The following is a 17,205-nucleotide window of genomic DNA, read 5'->3' as shown; positions in this document are numbered from 1 at the left end:
GCCATTGTGTGCCGGCGTCATGGTCCAAATGTACAAAAAAAAATCAACAATTTCACCCGCAGATTACTGAGAAAGCTTGGCAGGGCCCTTCCCGGTAAAGAGCCATAAGACTTAGTGAGGCTTTCCTGAGTAAACAAGAATAATAGTCAATTAAATACATGTAGCAAACAAGCGCAATGCAAGTACAGCTAGCCACAACCAAGCAGGGATCGCCAAGCATCACCGACCCCTTCATTGTTCAGATAAAACCCACTGAAGGCGCGGGCTTTTGCTGTTTTAATGTAGAGAACGCTTTCCTGAAGCCCTGTCGTGGTTGGCAGACTTCGACATTGGCATTTATCTCCTTAACATATTACTGACATATGCAGGGACATATTGTAGAGTGTATTCGCATCACAGCAGGCGGTTGGGACCAAACCCATAGATAAGTAATGATCAATCTTGAGTAATCGCGCACAGTTGTTTAATAGAGTGCTAACTAATTTTGTTCCAGTTATAAGCTACGGCTTTTGCAATATTGTACATCTCAATTCGATCTGGACGTAATCTCTGCTCGAGTCGATTTGCACTGCAGGCAATTATGTCAGCAATATTAAAAACTCTCATGTGATAGATGAAGTTGCTTTTGTTCTGAATTTAATTTTATTTTGCGTTTATCATTTCGGTGACCCAGGTCACTCTTGCAAATTGGACTAATTCCTGGTCTCTTAGAGTTCTCACCCGGTTAGACTAAATACACTTAAACTGTAGTGTTAAACATTAAATAATATGCAGTTTATAAAATAAAATAAAATGTGCAGTTAAGTACTGCATTTTTTTTACATTTATACTTCTCATGGTGATGCCACCACTGATTTTACTATATCCATTAACTAAATCATATTTCATGACTGACTGTGCATTGCAGTTGTACGTTCAATCATCATTTAAATTTACTGCATTTGCAACACAGTAAAGTGTCAATACTCTGCTTCAAATTGTGTACAGGTCAGGGATTTAATTGGCTTCATAGTGTTCCGATGTTTTTTACGGTATTTATTGAATCCATTAAGCCTAGGCACGAAATTTCGGACAATCTGAAAATATTAATATATTCAGAATGATCTGATGAGGACATTTTTACTTTTCCCGGAAAAAATTGCGTTGCTTCACATTGGCACACATTTTTTTTACAGAACAATTGTACACAATGTAAATGATCCGAACAAAATCCGAAAATATGGATACTTAGCTTATACCGAAATGGTTTAACCCAAAAGAAAGTAATTGTGAATCAGAATATTGGTCGTCAAAGCCTACCTAATGAAATTAAGATCCGAAATTATTAAATTATAAATGTATGAGATGGGGTTTTTGCCGGGATGTACATGAAATTGATATTGTATGCTAATAATCATTTGAGACTTCCACAATGTCAAGTTATAGCTATGTATACTGTCCCAGCGAATCATGCATATTGTGCAGAATTGAAAAGCCTGTGGTTTTGCCTGTGGCTTAAATGTGTTGTTTCCCCCTTCCACACGTGGCTTTATTTGAGGATGCTCCAGTTTCCTCCCAAATGTATGCTGAAAACATCTCAATATATGCGCCTCTCCACATGTACAGATCACACAGCGTTGTGCGCTGCAGCTGCATAAATAGCTATCTATATAAAAACTACAAAATTATTAGTAGTATGGGCCTTATGTTTATTGAACAGGATGCAGGTGGGAGAAAATGAAAATGCATATTGGTTAAAGGTGATTTTGCTCATTTATACCATGGCGTTGATCATTGGGCTGATAGGCATGAGGTTAATTATTTATATTAATATTTTGCAACTGTGCTAGGGTCTTCCATATTCGGGTTTTATATCAGCTGTAAATGCTTGCCTTTTTCCCACAGTCCAATTAAGCTCCTACACTGGAGACACGTTATTGAGTGCCTCGTAAATGCTGAGTTTACAAACTGTCTAGACTTTTGCATTGGAACATCAGAGTACTAACGGTCTTAGACGATTAAGCACGTAATAAATGTATCCCCTTTTGGTGTCATATATTTGTTTACTGTCTGTTCAGATTGGCTTTCATTGCTCATGATTAAAAACGTAGAATCTCTGTGGTTTATTCTACACATTTCTCAGCCACAATGCTGCATGAATGTTCACTGTTTACACCCTTTGATGATGCATTGACCACACGACAGCACTTGTTAAGTCAACAAAACGATAGCATCTGTCATGCATGGCCTTTTAGTATGCAGATACTTTTACAGAGTGGTAGCCTGTTTTCCAATTACTTATATATAGGTGGCGTTGTTGGATCACGCAGAGAGTGAGTTAACTGTGTGCATATTACACCTGGCCTGGCCTGAATGTAAATCGGACCCTGGGGAAACATAGAGTCTCTGTCTTAAATAACCCCACCATTTTATTGTTGCACTATACCTACTATAATCACCCAGGAATATCTGTCAATAACGCTCGTGACGTCACTCCACATCAGCAGGGGATCAAATACTTGTTTCCCTCTGTATACTTAATGGGTCGTGCTACTTAACTGCAGTTGCAGACGGGGTCCACCAGGGGCAATACCTCGGATCGGGATAGGGGCCGCTAGATTCCCCAGCTCCCAGGCAAGGGGGGGCTGCGGGGTGTGCTGGAATCCCCCGAGACCCCCCCCCCCCCTGGAACTCTCTGGAAGGGAGGCGTGGCCGGGGGCGGGCACGCCTCCGGAGCTGTATAAAAGCCAGACCTCTGGACGGCTCTGGGAGCCAGTTGAAGACTGAAGACTAGCTAGCCAGGACCCTGGGCTCCCCTGACCTGCCGTCCTTGTAAGGGCCAGGTCTGAGTGGGCCAGTGGTGCGACCCTAGAACTCTCGGGGCCCGACGTCCTTGTAAGGGCCGGGACCGAGCGGCCCAGTGGTCGGGAACTGTACCTTGGTTGGGTCAGATCAGAATAGCCTCCCCTAGGTCACCCTTAGCCGGAGGACCCAGAGACCGTAGCCTAAGTAGTAGGGCACGTCAGTCTGGAGGCGGTACCTCCTAAGGCAGCGGGTGAAGGGGCCGTTACCCCTTCAAGTGTTAAGGTTCGCTACGTGCTGTATCGTAGCCATTGTTAATAAACGTGTTGCCTCTAACCGTCCGTCTCCACTCTTGTATAATAGTATTCACATCAAGTCATGTCACAGAGGCACGCAGTGATGTCAAATTGCACAGAGTACGGACGTATGTGTGTTTAACTAATTTCGCACCTTACGTAGCCATCCGTGCGAATCAGAGAGTATGCTGCGATGTCACAGAGCACACTGTGATGTCGAAGAGAATAACGTCGGCTATAACGTCACAGAACAAGCTGTGATGTCACACAGCCCTGAACAAACTCTAGAATCATGAAGACATGCAGTAAAGTCCCAGCTAGCCAGACCCAGGCTACCTAGAATACAAAAAAACCTGGACTGTCAGCTAATTATATAATTTTATATGAAATGCAAACAAACACAATAAATTGATGTATGATACAAAACGTTACGTGATATTTAAGTAAATGCATTGGAACACGTGATATTGTGACCTGTGGCAGACGTGGTGGAGTACTATAATACAATGAATGATCATTATTATCCTCTGGAGCAACAGACACAATCTCCCGCACCTCCGAGAAGTACGGTTGGCTACGTAGGGTGCGAAAGAAGTTCAAGATACATACAACTTCCCCTGGCGGCACTGGCGGAGCCAGTGGGTGGGGTGGCACGTGCCCCCCCCCCCCATGATCCGATCAAAATCCCTAATTTCGATCGGATCATTGTAGTTTATTAGTAATAAATCGGCATTTTGCGACCACCACTGCCACTGTGTAGCATATTATTATTATGTGCCAGGAACTCTATGAGATGATAGGACAATAGTCTGAGTCCGTCATTGGCAATAAGTAACGGCAAAGCAGTTATAAGTGACTCAGAATTGTGCGCAGTTGCGTATACAGGACATGACTTCCCTGAAGGCATTCATCTTCAGCGAGCTCGATGGCGATCACACAACGCGGTTCGAATTCGACCCTCGATCGATGGCTGCGCCATCGCCGCACACGCGTCGAATAAAAATCAAGGGACAAGTCCACTAACAACTATAATTGTTCATTGCTGGAGGGGTTGCCCCCCCTACCTGAAAATCCTGGCTCCACCATTGCCTGGCGGCAGTTGAAGGTATCAAACCTCCAATAGTTTAAACTGTACCCATTGTCTTTCATATACAATCCCCTATTTAAGCTCAAGGTCCAGTACAGTACTTTGCTTTGATTACCAAGGTAAACTACACTGAAATGCACTCTCCTTAGAATGGAGCTATATTATTTGTCGAAAGTAACTAACGATTACAAATGCATGTAAATACAGGTACTGATCAATAACATGTTTAAAAAACTTTGATGTATATTATAGCGAATGTTCATATTTGCTATCTATGTTGCCCAAGGTTTGGGGAATCTATTACCCCATAGTAAAAAAAACTCAACATGAGTCGTTTGGTCAGGGTCACGGTCAAGGTCATCAAGCATTCTGAAAATAATAACACCTTTGTATGGGTTTTTGTCATTTTTGGCTGGAAAGTCTAAAAGAAAGCTTTCCAACTATGTCTTAATTTAATATGTAGCACCAGAAATAAGCATGTTATGGCTTGCAACGCTGAACTTTACCCCTGTAGCAAAGCGTGGAAGCCGTTTGACCCACTGGCCTTCAATTTTGGAATTGTATCATATCTCCATAATCCTACGACTGTCCTAAATTTCATCAAGATTGGAGGTGAAAAAATATACGTTCTGATTTCCACTTATAATACTTAAACTGACCCAGAAAATACACGAATGTGTTAAACCTGATGATTTTGTACACAATAATACATCAGTGTCCGTGTGTCACCCAAATCGGACATTTGAGACCAAGTAATACATTCCATAAAATGTTATTTATAATGGTGAATCAGGGTACACCCTTGTATATTTCTCAAACGGTGTTTTTTTACAGTTTTAAGTCTCAAACGTGGTTATTATATGCAACAACATCCAGCCGAATCAGCAATTTCGTTGTGGATCTTTCATGACAGCAGATTGTCATCTGCATATTTTGTGGACAATTTGGCCGTAGAAAAGCATAAATCCACATACACACACACATAAAAACCCTTTTACCTTATCTTGTAGCCGGAATAAACAATTACTGTGCAAAAATAAATTGGAGTGTTAGACTGTAGCTATAATGCATGTCACGTCAATATCTAGGTAACTCAAATACAGTCCCCTGTTCAAATTCGTCTGTGATATGTTTATGTGTTAATTTTCATATTACTCTTCTCAAGAGTACATTATATATCTATTGTAATCATATTTGACACAATCTCTGGTGTTTAAAATGCTCAAATTATCAGTGTTAAGAAATATATTTTGATTTTATTCATATTTAGACAGCCTTCTGAAGGGGACTTAACTGTAATAAGGTCACAAGCATGTGTGTATATATGCTATCCTGTTGCAAGCATCAGTGCTAGATATATTCTGACATGAGCAGTCTGAAATGTGAGCGAGAATAGCAGGTATTTTTTCTTGACAAATCTCAATCATTTGGCACAATGGATCAATTCGCATCTAATCAAGCTAGCACATGTGAAGTATTGGAAAATGACGGCAGGAAACTCCTTGACGGGAACACACTTCTTTTATTAAATCTTGACTTGTAACGATACAACGCGTGGCCTCTCTTCTTCACAATGCGGTCACCATACAACGGTACAACTCGTGACCTCTTCTTCTTCACCCTACGCTTCTCTTGACTCTCTTAGATTCTGTGCTGCTGGCTCTCTGTGCCTCGTGTAGACTCCGCGCCTCGGCTACACTCTTCTCTCGCCTCGTGTAGACTCTGCGCCTCTGCTACACTCTCCACTCGCCTCGTGTAGACTTTGCATCTCTCTCTCTGGCTACACCGTATGCATACTCGGCTCGTGTAGACCTTCCTCTCTCTCTGGCTACACCGTATGCATACTCGGCTCGTGTAGACCTTTTTCTCTCTCTGGCTACACACTATACATCACTCAGCTCGTGTAGACCGTTCTCTCTCTCTGGCTACACACTATACATTACTCAGCTCGTGTAGACCGTTCTCTCTCTCTGGCTACACACTATACAGTACTCAGCTCGTGTAGACCGTTCTCTCTCTCTGGCTACACACTTATACCTTACTCTCCTCTACTCTCCATTACTCTCCTCTCCGGGCTCTATCTCTGCACCTTCGTCTTCATTCTTAGATGGTTCCACTTCTGCCCCCTGCTCCTCTGTGCATCACCTTATATACCTCTTCTTCCCGGGAGACGGAGCGGATGCGGACCTCAACGTCGGCACCGCTCCTCAGTTACCCAATCCCCACGCGCTATCTCTACGATCCGGTTCCGCTCAGCGCGTGTTTCCACTCCCCGACCAATCACACCGCGCTGCTACCCGATCACTCCCTCTGGGCGCGTCACCGGCACACAGCCAATCAGCAGCACTACCCCCACCCGCGCACTGACGCCTGCTCCTCCCCGTCAGCGCGCGTCACCACACACACACCCGTACATACGCGCTGGCACACGACGTATACACCCAGCGCGTATCACCACTACATCACCCCCTCCCACATAGCTCGCAGCCGGCCCGGCTGCTAACAACAACCAACCGCGACGATAAAACGACAACCAACAAAAAAAAACCCGTAACCCCCCGAGTGTGCCCCGTAACATAACAACAACAACAACAAGAATAACTATGTACAGATTGACAATGAACACGAAAAGTCAACAATAACACGATACGAGCAAATTCCAAAAAACGAACGCGCCCCACGTCCCTGCGACTACACGCAGTGACGAGGCGCTCCAACTGCCCCGACTCCTCACGAGGCAGGTCATGCAAAGTAGCACGACCTGGCGCGAGTCCGTCTGGCTGGTCCGTCGTATGGGGCGGGACACTGACGACCGTCCGGCGGTTCCGGCTGCTCCAGACGGCGCGGAACGGGCCTGAAAGGGCCGGCCCCGCCGCGGAGATCCGGCCGCCGGTGATCGGCAGCTGTCAGTTCCGAGACACCTGGGAGCAGATCAGGCGAAAATACGTGTGGATCAGGCAGAGACATTTCCCCCTCTGGGTCGCCGGTCACGTCACACGCCCGGCCATCACGACACAAGGGGAGGCCATATGGAGGCGAGAACGGTTTCAGTCGGGAGGGGTGAACGTACCAACGGCGCTTTCCCCACTTTATCTGAACGCACTGGGGCCGTGCAACGCGCACGACCTCCACGGGTCCCCTCCACGGTCTCGACAATTTAGGCGACGTAGCCAAGGGTGCCTGAGGGCAATGCAGCCAGGCCCTGTCACCTGGTTTCCATTCGTGCATGGACACCTTCCGTGCCCGCAACCGTTCATTAGCAATTTGGCGAGCCCGCGAATTAAGCCGTGCGGCCTCCCTCGCCTCTGTCAGCTTGTGAATATTAAACTTAATATGTTCTGCCAAATTAGAATTAGTTCGTGGAACGGACAGGCCAAGTTGCGTTTCCATTGGCGGGTCAGCTTCCCGACCGTACATCAAATAGAATGGGGAAAACCCCGTAGCTGCATGGGGGGCCATTCTATACGCGGCAAGGACTCCCGGGACCTGCAGGTCCCAATCTACATGTGCCTCGCACACCTGCTGGCACAGCATGGAAGTCAAAGTTTTGTGGAGTCTCTCCACCATCCCGTCTGTCTGCGGGTGGTACGGGGAGGTACGCACCTTCTTGGTACCCAACAGATCGCACACCTCTTGCAACAATTTACTCGAAAATTTTTTACCTTGGTCGGTCAGCAGGCGTTCGGGAGCCCCCTTGTCCAGGACATAGCCCTGGACGAAGGCATCCGTCACAGCCGCTGCCGACTGGTTAGCGAGAGGCCACGCCATAGGCCATCGGGTAAAGTATTCGACCCCCACTAACAAATATTTATTCCCTCTCGGCGTGACTGGGAAGGGCCCCAAAATATCGAGTGCAACGAGCTCGTTGGTACGCGAGACCTGAATAGATTGCAGCGGTGGATTGGCTGCCACGGGCGGTGGTTTACGCCTGGCGCACTCAACGCACCCCTTCAGAATATGTACCACATCACTTCCCATTCCCGGCCAGTAATAGTCACGCTGAAGCAGGGCAAGCGTCTTGTTAACTCCCAAGTGCAAGAGGCGTTCGTGTGCCGCCAAGACAACCCTCCCCCTCACAGCGGAAGGCACCACGAGTGCGTTCCGCCGGGACAAACTGTCCCATCTCAATAACACGCCCTGCTCAAGTACATAGGAGCCGGTACGCTCCTGGTCCCCCTCGGGACCCCCAACCTTGCGGCGCAATGCTAGCAGCGAGCTGTCCGCCATCTGGAGGCGGCCCCATTCGCTGAGCGACAGCGAGAGCAGCGAGTCCCGACCCTGAGAGGCAGTGGAATCATCCACGATCGGTGCGCCCGCTGTCGCAGCCAGTGCCCCCATCTCCCCCGCAAGCGTCGGTTTACAGCGCGCCGATCCCGACAAACACGCGCATTCATCACAAGGCAACAACCGCGACAAGCAATCGGCATTTGTGTGTCGCAACCCCTTACGGTACGTAGTCGTAAACTGATAGTCCTGGAGGACTTCCAACCAACGCGACAACTGGCCCGAGGGCTGGGCGACCCTCAATGAATACTGTAGCGCCGCGTGGTCCGTTCGGACTGTAAAGTGACGACCATAGAGATATGGCCTAAACTGCTGCACAAAAAAAACAATGGCAAGCAGCTCGCGACGGGTGACACAGTAGCGCTGCTCCGCCGGAGACAACACCCTACTACCGTAGGCGACAACTCTTTCGACACCCCCAACGACTTGGGATAGCACCCCCCCAATGCCCGTGTTGCTAGCATCCGTGTCCAGCAAAAAGGGACTGGCAAAATCGGGATAACACAAGGGTGGGGCACCCACCAAGGCGTCCCGGAGGGAGCGAAACGCGGCCTCCTCCTCCGGTCCCCATTTGAACTTCACTCCCTTCGCCGTTAGAGCGTGCAAGGGTTTTGCAATAGTGGCGAAGTGCTCAACGAACCGCCGATAATAAGAAGCAAACCCGATGAAACTACGCACGTCGGAAACGGACGTAGGTGTCGGCCACGAACCGACACAATCCGTCTTCGCGGGATCGGTGGAGATCCCCGAAGAATCGACAATGTGACCCAAGTATCTAACCGACCTACGAAGGAGGTGACATTTGGCCGGTTTAAATTTCAACTTAGCCGATCGCATTCGCAAGAACACCCCTCTCAATCGCCGGAGGTGTTCTTCAAACGTTTTACTGAAAACAATGACATCGTCCATATAAATCAAGCATGTATCCCACTGCAAGCCCGACAAAACCAGCTCCATAAGTCGCTGAAACGTCGCTGGAGAGGAGTGAAGTCCCATGGGTAACCGGTTAAACTGGAACAGCCCCCCTGGAGTCCGAAATGCTGTCTTAGGTTTCGACTCTTCGTCGAGCGGCAACTGCCAAAACCCCGATAACAAATCAAGAGTCGAAAAATATCGCGCACCAGACAATGCTTCGAGGGACTCATCCATCCTGGGGATGCGGATACGCGTCAGCCACAGAGATCTTATTCAGGCGACGGAAATCAACGCAGAATCGCAGGGACCCGTCCTGCTTCTTAACCAGCATAATAGGCGCTCCCCACGGGCTAGAGGAGGGCGAAATAATATCGGCTTCTAGCATATCGTTAACAGCCGACTGAACATGTTCCTTCTCCACGGGACTCAGTCGGAAGGGATTTAGCCTGACCGGCGCCGCATCGCCCGTTTCAATGTGATGGTGCAACAAATCCGTGCACCCGATGTCATACTTATGTTTACTGAATACATCAGAGAATTCAATGAGCAACTCGCGCAGCGCACCCAACTGCGCCGCCGACAAATCGTCCGAGGCGGCACATAGCGAATGGACCCACTCAAGGTCTTCCCTTGGCTCAACGTTCCGCGCGGGGCTCGAGCCCACCTGCGCAACCAACCCATCATCCACAGGGACCTGCGCCGCGTGAGCCAGCACGGTGCCCTGCGGAATGACAGCTGGTCGCGACCCCGCGTTCAAAACCATCACAAACGGATCCCTGTCAGCCCGCACCAAAGTGTGAGCCACCGATAAATCAAGACCCCCGACAGCCTTGTTAGAAGGACCCAAAAGCATACTTTGTCCCGAAGCCTCCCTCACCCATGGTTTCCGCAACCGGAGGGGAATCAACATCTGTGAACCCGGGGGCACTTGCACTGTCTGCGTCGCCACCGCTTGTATCGTAGCACACGCCGTCCGAATGTCAGTAGGGCCCGTCAAAAATGAAATCCGGCGACCCGATGGCAGTTCAATGCATCGTTGATCGATAAGAATTTTAATAGGCATTTTAGCCAAAAAATCAGTGCCCAAAAGACACGGAACTGCCAAAGAAGACGAAACGAAAACGAGTCCCGACAATTTGATATCTCCAATGCAAATGGACGCCCTAACCTGACCGATAATGCCCAACGATCCCCCATTAGCGGCGTAAAATGGCACATCCACTGGAAGCAGCGGACGACATTGGACTGGAAGAATATTATAAATGAGGTCCGATATAATAGTTGCCGATGCCCCCGTGTCCACTAACACCCTAATCTCAACCCCATCAATAGATCCCGTAACAACGGACGAACCCGCCGAAGCAGCCACAATTCTATGCCCCAATTCCGCCCATTCAATGTCTCCCTGGTCCCGGCCGAACCCCCCTCGCCGAACCGAATCCCCGAACCTTAACCGGCCCTCCTCCGCCGCAACGCGGCGTCCCATGTGTGCCGAATAAACAGGCCGAGCGTGTGAGGTGCCGCGACTTGCCGGGGATTGTAGAGATGACTTGGGCTCTCGGTCGTCGTCCAGCCGAGCTCCCATGGCGCGCTGCCGCGGAGCGCGGCACCCGGACGCCACGTGGCCCCGGAGGCCGCAGTTATAGCACGTGACGAGGGTCGGAGTAGATCTTGGTTGCTCCGACTTTCGGCCCGATCGCAGAGGCGACCGGGCCCCCGGCCTCCAGTCCCCTGGTCGTCCCGTGGCGAACGCCTCCTCTCGTGGGCTGACGACTTGGGGTTCGGCGACCACCAAACCCGGGGCTGCGACGACAGCAGCGTTGCAACCAACGCCTTGCTTCCGTTGTAGGGCCTCGTGCGCTTGAATACTCGTGGCGACTCTCAAAGAAGAAATATCAATCTCGTCAGCTGTGTTGATAGGGACCCCCAGGTCCTGCGCCAACTTGAGCAGCTGCTCCAAAGCCATCGCGTCTTGGCCCTCCTCGTCCATCCGAGGGAACGCAGCATCAGCAAGAGCCAGCAACGCCGTGCGATAGGCCAGCGCGGTCTCCGTGGCCGCTTTCCGTCTTGCGTAGAACTGATGGCGGCACGTAGAGGGAGGTCCGTAGACCCTGGCCAACAAACCCAGCGCATCCTTCAGCGTGGAGCGGTCCGACTTCCGTGCAGCCCTGAAGGCCGCGAGCGCATCGTCGTCCAGCATGGCGGGCAATGCCCGCAGCGCCGTAGCATCGGACCACGCTGACATCTCTTGATGCGCCAAAAACCTTCGCTGAAATTGGCCCCAGTCTCCGCCTTCCGCCTTAAAGGCTGACAACGTGGGCAGGCGCTGCTGAAAAATGAAGTCATCCGCCTCGTGGTTCCTCTCCGCCTCTCCGTCGGTGTGTAAGATGGCGGCTCCAGCAGCAGACGTAAAATGGCGGACCCCCTCGCGCGCTGATGACATCGATGCGCGCGCTTGGGAACCCACCACCACGTGGCGCTCGCCGTTCCCGCCAAAAGTAGGCCCAGGCGCAATGGCGGGAATCCCCCATTCGTTTTGGCGGGAATCTGCGGGGCGACCTTGTAAAATGTCCCCCACCATCCCCGCTCCTCCCGACGAGCTGATCTCCGCCAAGATGGACGCGGCGGCGAGCAGCAGCTCCGCCAGTCGGGAGTGCGCCTCACGAAGCCCGGCGTCGGTCCCCGGTCGCTCGGCCGGCGCCGTCGACGGATCCTGTAGCGTGGGCAAGTCCTCCTCCTCACCCCCCGCCACCAGCGGCCCCGAGTCGTCCAGGTTTTCCTCGCGGTCAATCCCGTGGGTCCTACGGGTCTTCCTTGTCTCCATGCTTGGAAGCCCGTTTCACTTCTGACGCCAGATGAAGTATTGGAAAATGACGGCAGGAAACTCCTTGACGGGAACACACTTCTTTTATTAAATCTTGACTTGTAACGATACAACGCGTGGCCTCTCTTCTTCACAATGCGGTCACCATACAACGGTACAACTCGTGACCTCTTCTTCTTCACCCTACGCTTCTCTTGACTCTCTTAGATTCTGTGCTGCTGGCTCTCTGTGCCTCGTGTAGACTCCGCGCCTCGGCTACACTCTTCTCTCGCCTCGTGTAGACTCTGCGCCTCTGCTACACTCTCCACTCGCCTCGTGTAGACTTTGCATCTCTCTCTCTGGCTACACCGTATGCATACTCGGCTCGTGTAGACCTTCCTCTCTCTCTGGCTACACCGTATGCATACTCGGCTCGTGTAGACCTTTCTCTCTCTCTGGCTACACACTATACATCACTCAGCTCGTGTAGACCGTTCTCTCTCTCTGGCTACACACTATACATTACTCAGCTCGTGTAGACCGTTCTCTCTCTCTGGCTACACACTATACAGTACTCAGCTCGTGTAGACCGTTCTCTCTCTCTGGCTACACACTTATACCTTACTCTCCTCTACTCTCCATTACTCTCCTCTCCGGGCTCTATCTCTGCACCTTCGTCTTCATTCTTAGATGGTTCCACTTCTGCCCCCTGCTCCTCTGTGCATCACCTTATATACCTCTTCTTCCCGGGAGACGGAGCGGATGCGGACCTCAACGTCGGCACCGCTCCTCAGTTACCCAATCCCCACGCGCTATCTCTACGATCCGGTTCCGCTCAGCGCGTGTTTCCACTCCCCGACCAATCACACCGCGCTGCTACCCGATCACTCCCTCTGGGCGCGTCACCGGCACACAGCCAATCAGCAGCACTACCCCCACCCGCGCACTGACGCCTGCTCCTCCCCGTCAGCGCGCGTCACCACACACACACCCGTACATACGCGCTGGCACACGACGTATACACCCAGCGCGTATCACCACTACACATGTATTACTGAACGCGTGCTGGCACATCGGTTTGAATTGGTGGAAGTCCGGTGTAATAATAATATAATTCAAATTTATAATGCGCATTCCATCCTAGCATCCCAATACACCATGGCAACTCCCTTCGTTTCTCAGGTATAAATGTAAACATTTAATGTGTACTGCTAGGCATTTCTATATGTGTGAACTAGCTGGACTACCCCGCCTTCGCCCGGGACTTGGATCCACCACGCCTGGCCGCCTTTGTCTCCCCAGTGGCGATGTTCACACACCACACCAGTTACTCGTTTGAGGCTGAGTCGACCTAGGGGAAGCCCAGGACCGGTTGAAATAATCGTCACCGGTGGTGGCCGTGAGCGGGAATCGAACTCGAGTCGCCGGGTTTGTAGCGCAGCGTGCTAACCGCTACACTACAATGCGTTACGCTTCCACATGCCCGGGTCACGTGACAGATTTGACGTCACAGCTCACTTGCAGTGCAAAAAATATATGCATTATTGAGCTCCCACCCCCCCCCCCCCCCTAAAAAAGTGTATTTTCATCATTTTTGCATGGTGTACAGTCTGGAAAGTACCCATGTGGCAAATTTCAAGTTTGTTGCATGTCGGGAAGTACGCTAAACATTTTTAACAGACACATTCACAACTTTGCCTTTTATATATATTTATTTTCATGTCATTAACAACCATAATTCAAACCCAGGTTCTCAGTGTCGTGAATAACACATTTCCTCCCCAAAATCTATAAAGGTTTCAACTCATGGTGATTACTGACAACAATACAGCACCCATTATGTATGGTGTGAGCAAGTCAACATATATCACTTTTATGATAGTTTTTTTCGAAAAATGCGTCAGGTTTTCAGTATCGTCTCATAAATCTAGAAAACAGAAGACTGAGGGTGGGCAATTTTCGATAATTTGACCATGGGGTGGCCTAAAATTTAATCAGAATATTGAAAGCTCTTTTTCACAAATGTCCAGTAGGGGCAGGTCAGAACGTTACAACAACAAACAATACAAAACACGATAGGAGTGCAAAGTATACGAAAGGTAAATAAATCACTTAAAAAAAATACAAATAAAACGAAACTATGGTTTATTTTACCAGGTAAAGCCCACGAAGTTAGGAGATAATTTTTTTGTTACCAGAAATCGTAGAAAACCAGGGACGGAGGAGGGTGAGATGGTAGAGATCGATACGAATTAATGGCGATAGAGGACTTATCGAACGATTGAGACTGAGAGCTCTATACACCATCTGCCGTCTTTCAAAATTATGCACGATTGGAGTGATAATATTGATGTCGTTGTGTCCTGTAACCCTACAATTTGTTATTATGGAGATCCCAACCACTGCCTGAAGCAAATGATTATGTAGATCTCAAACTATGGTACTACACACGTCTCTGTTAAGGACAGCATTAATATGAAATGTGCAAATGAAGGGGGCTGGGTTGGAGTGATGGAAATAGACCCTGGTTCAAATTGCATCCTTAATGGCTGTTCTGCATGCATCATGGATGCAGAGGGCACCAGAAAGCAGATCATCATAAGGACATTATAATATATTTAAATAATGTCTGCACATCAACAACGTTTTCCATGCGAATGAAATGGTGTTCACAATTCTCCTGTAAATTATTGCATTCTTACAATACACTAAATAATATCTTGATTTGAAGCTAAATAATAATTAAGCATTGTTGCGGAAAATGACAAAAACGAAATCTTTTCCCCACCACTTAAAAGATACATGTGTAATGTAGCTCTCAGAGTCACCGTGTTGTCTTTTTGGTACATTTATTAGAATAAAGTCCACTGACAACTCAACGAGTAACCCACGAGTGACTCTATACACTTGGTTAGTTAGACGACTCTATTCTGGGACAACATAGCTTCTAGCCTCAAGACATCTCGAAGACGATAGCGACGACCCGTCCAAGGCAGCGACACCGACGACGGCGATGATTCCCCCACGCCAACAGCCACCAGCTCTGGCTCGTGCCTCCTCTTATACCTCGCCCCGTCCGGGCCACGCCCCTATTCTCGAATTCTCTTCGCCGCACTTGGCTCTGTCAATCACCGCCCTAATTACACCCCCCCCCCTCATTGGATCCCGTGCTCCCCCTCACGTGACCCTGTCAATGCTTATCTCCATAATCATCATTAGCCCATCCATTAGTAACCATGGTCCAGGGGAACCACACTGTTCCGCTATCGCTCCGTATTGTCTTTACACATGTGTTCTATACGCATCCTAATTGGCCGCACAGTCTTCTGGGAGTGCATCTTATCAGCTGCCTTGGCTTAATACAGGCACATTTGAAGTGTCTCCGGCTTGCTTGAACCAATGCTGGTGAACTACCCGAAGTTTATAGTCAAGGGCCCTTTGTGTAAGGAAATCATTCCTAGTGCGACGCAAAATGATACAGCAGAGCTCCACTGATCCACCCTCCAATAACACTGGTCAACACACTTTTTCTGGCACAAGATATTCCAACGGTTTGAAGGTAATTTTGGGGTGCTGATTCCAAATCTGGCATCAGTTTTTGTCTATCACACCAGGTTTTTGAGACATCAAATATTGCATTTTCAATAAAAACTGCAGAAGAAAAATATTAAATAAATGTGGATATCTACATAAAATAATATTATAAACACACTATCCTAAAAATACAGCACCATATTTTAACACTAAAGCAGTCACTTACTCGCAACAACTTGCAATCATAAGTGACAGAGTTAATTTTGGGTAAAATCAATGAAAATGGGGTATGCCGATAACATAAAATGAGATGTGATAGAGCAAATCTAAGATCAGATTTGGAATCAGCACCCTGAAATTAGTCTAAAACAGCTGCAAAAGTCCAGGCCAGAAAAAAATGTTTTTTTTTTGACCAGTATTATCTGTGTAATCCACGTGGGGTAGAGATCCTCAAATCTGCACTTTATTTCAGGTTTTTGGATCCGTTTCGGGAGCGACGCATTCTCCCAGTCATGTGCGGTACACCGCGCCAAAAATTTGATTATATTTTGTCTTAAAGCGCTGCGCATTTCAAAGTGGTCCGCTGGCTTCTTTTTAAATTGCACAGCGCTGATTTTATGTTTAAAGCGCTGCAGGCTTCCTATCAAGAGAAACTTCCAAGCTTTAAAAAAATAGCACTTTGCTAGCAGAGGAGGGCCTTGCGCACACAGAGAGAGGGGACGCGTGTTTGAAACCGCAGCAAGAAAACAAGCCCCCCCCCCCTTTTGCCAGAGTCTCTCAACACAGAGACCTCAACTCCCTTTTAAATTAAACAATTTCGCTTTAGCAATGTATTCATTAGAGCATTCAGCAAAAAGAAGAAACGCAGTTGTTTTTCAGTTGGAACAGAATTAATTAAATGCTAACATCGACACAAAGGTCTGTATTTAATGCAGAAAGAATGTGCTACACCACAGTATTTGCTTTGGCAGTGGACAAGATTAATTTGTAAAATGTGTCTGTGAATTAAAAAGCCAACATTTCTCAGCGATCCCCCTGGTAATGAAAGTGTGTGCGCGAAAGTGTCGTGAATTAAGGAAACCTCAAACCACATTGGTGTAACACATGGAACATCATTCCTGATGCTACAGTATTTTCAACACAATCAGAAAATGGAACACTAATTTATACCCTAATTTAGTTCACAATGGACTTGGAATTGTAAAGGTCGAATTCACGAAAAAATTTGCAGTGGTGTTGTGGTATTAGCTTTGGAATGTCAACATTAAGGACGGACTTAGGTCAGCTGTATTTCTACAAGTCAGAGGGGGTTGGTTTATGGCGCCGATCATTTATTTATTTACATGTTAGAAGAACATTTATGTATTGAATGGCAGTGGATTAAAAACTGGATAACAATTCGTTTCCTCTGCTACATATGCACACCACACACAGGATAAGGAATTACTACGTCTCGAGGGAAGCTTTTCTGCCCCTCGTCCTGGGTTCTCAAGAACAGTGTCACT

This window comes from Lampetra fluviatilis, chromosome 2 (genome assembly GCF_964198595.1).
Source record: "Lampetra fluviatilis chromosome 2, kcLamFluv1.1, whole genome shotgun sequence".
In the NCBI taxonomy this organism is placed as follows: domain Eukaryota; kingdom Metazoa; phylum Chordata; class Hyperoartia; order Petromyzontiformes; family Petromyzontidae; genus Lampetra; species Lampetra fluviatilis.
Note: the sequence above shows the minus strand (reverse complement) of the source record.